Source organism: Grammomys surdaster, unplaced genomic scaffold (assembly GCF_004785775.1).
Source record: "Grammomys surdaster isolate TR1022 unplaced genomic scaffold, NIH_TR_1.0 134, whole genome shotgun sequence".
NCBI classification, from domain to species: domain Eukaryota; kingdom Metazoa; phylum Chordata; class Mammalia; order Rodentia; family Muridae; genus Grammomys; species Grammomys surdaster.
The window spans coordinates 7,691,137-7,693,576 of NW_021604592.1; the positions used below are offsets into that span (position 1 = coordinate 7,691,137).

Genomic DNA, 2,440 nt, shown 5'->3' on the forward strand with positions numbered 1-2,440 from the left:
AGAGAGAGAGAGAGAGAGAGAGAGAGAGAGAGAGAGAGAGAGAGAGAGAGATCCAAGAAACCACAGGTTGCCAAATAAAAAACCCCGATATTCAGGAGGTTCAGGATGGTCAGGAGGATGTCAGATACTCCCAAAACAACAGAGGTCGTTGCTCTTGGTTCCCTGCTAGAACTCGATGATACCACCCTATTGCAGAAGACACCCATATACTTTGGTCATAAGACATGGAGAAATCAAATGGGTACTGACTGGGAAAATTCCTCCCTATTAGCTGGGAAGAAAAGTATCATTCATTAATAGTCTGACCCAGCTGTGAACCCTGCAATTTATAGAAACAACTGGCCTGGCGAGGTACTCCAGGGTGCAACCATGACAGAAGCTTTCCGCAATAACCAACTGCTTTGTGAATGGGTTTAAGCCCCACTCCACAGGAAGAGCTACATGTAAACTATAAATCTGACTAAGAGTCCGTGGCTGAAGAGCTCATAGGCCCTAGGGGTAAACCTACTACCATCATTTGACTAAATGGACATTGTATCAAAATGGCCTCTAATATCTTTACCCATGGATCAGTGCAGCTCTCAGATCTCATCAGAGAAGCTTCTTCATGTATGAAATTCTCAAAGAATTCATAAGAAATATTATATTTTAGCAAAAATACTTCTCATCATCAGAAGACACCATAGAAAAGAATTGAAGGGTAGACAAAATCTGTAACATACATGACCAACAAAGGACTAGGATCCATAATATAGAAAGAATGATATTTTTAAAGAACTCTCACTGATATGAAGCATGATTAGGATAAGAAAAAATTCCAACTGTCAACACACAGAATGGTCATAGTTTTTGTTTTTATTTAGAAGTGTAGAGTTGCTGCATTCAATAAATCCTGGGGTTCAAGAAGAGAGGTGCACATGTTCCATGGAAAGAAAGCCCATTTCACAATAACCCATATATTTTTTAAAAAATTGACATGTACAGTTAAGGAAAGACCCACTGAATTCCAACTATGGAAGGAAATCCACTGCATGTTTAGAATCAGGTAATTGTGTCCCTTCTTTATGGGCCATATCATACTTTTCAGTACTTAGATACACTGTGTGTTTTGAAAATTAAAAATAAAGCTACCTGAGGCAACTCTCAAGTACAGACTTATCAGAGACTCGATGACAATCCAGGGATTGTTAAAGAAATGAGCCCTGCATCCTGCCCTAATAGTCAGAGGGCATCCCCCTGAGGCCAGGGAAGTCCTCTGGAACTGACCTAACACTTTTGACGATATGTGACTTCCCACAGGACTACTGTAAGGGCTAACGCTGTTTTAAGTAGAAATTGTTATACTTAAGGGATCTATAAAACAAAAATGCCTCTAACCTATAAGCCCCATTTGCCCAAGGACAGATAACTGCCTGGAATTCTGGGAACTGTTGTTCGTGTAAAATAACAAGCCAGGTGTTTTTGCTCCTGTAAACAAGGTCAGTTACCCAGCTGCACAAGATGTGCTTGATCACATGCAGGCAGCAGGTACATAAGCAGGAAGTATGTCAGGATATAGGCTTGCTCCTGATTGGATAAAGGTGGGGCATTTAGGCGCGGTTCTTATGATAAGGTCCTGTTCCCCAATTGGTTCTTGATCTGTCAGTCAAGAAAGCCTTGGGCCAATTGTTGGGTGGAAGGTACATGAGGGCGTTCCAGGTCCCTGGAGGAAAGAGAGACACAAAGGAGATGGAGTTCACCTTGCTTTGGAGAGAGAACTAGGCAATCATATGAGATCTAGAAACGGAGTGACTACACAGGCTGCTCCTACCAGTGCGTGGACAGGGGAGTTCAGCAACTGAAGATTAGGGCAGGTAGAGAGACAAAGATAAGAAATTGGGGAGGTAATCCGCAGCCGGGGTGAGGACGCCAGAGCCGAATGCCTGTCACCATGCCTCGGAAAATTGAGGAAATCAAGGACTTTCTGCTCATGGCCCGACGGAAGGACACCAAATCCGTCAAGATCAAGAAGAACAAGGATAACATGAAGTTCAAGGTCCGCTGTAGCAGGTACCTGTACACCCTGGTCATCACAGACAAGGAGAAGGCCGAGAAGCTGAAGCAGTCCCTACCCCCAGGTTTGGCAGTGAAGGAGCTGAAATGAACCAGACCTCTGCATATGACTATTAAAAACCCTGAAAAGCCCCCCCCCCAAAAAAAGATAAGAAATTGGTAAGGGCATACTTTTCCAAGTGGGAGATAGTAGCACCCAGCAATTGTGCCCAGAAGGCAAGTTAAAATGGAACAACTGTGTATTTGTGTCTTCTATCTGAGGATTCAAGGGAATCCAGGTAGGGGCTGGGTAGAGCATTAAAACTACACACTACACAGGAAGTGCATAGCCTTGTGGGGGTTTGCTGTTACAAGTTCCTACCTAATATAATTTGTAGCCATACTCTTG

The 2,440-nt window shown here is 43.3% G+C and overlaps 1 pseudogene; it reads left to right on the plus strand.

Moving 5' to 3' along the window:
* The first annotated feature begins 1,930 nt into the window (after positions 1–1,930).
* Positions 1,931–2,184, plus strand: LOC114617133 (annotated as a pseudogene).
* Positions 2,185–2,440: the final 256 nt, after the last annotated feature.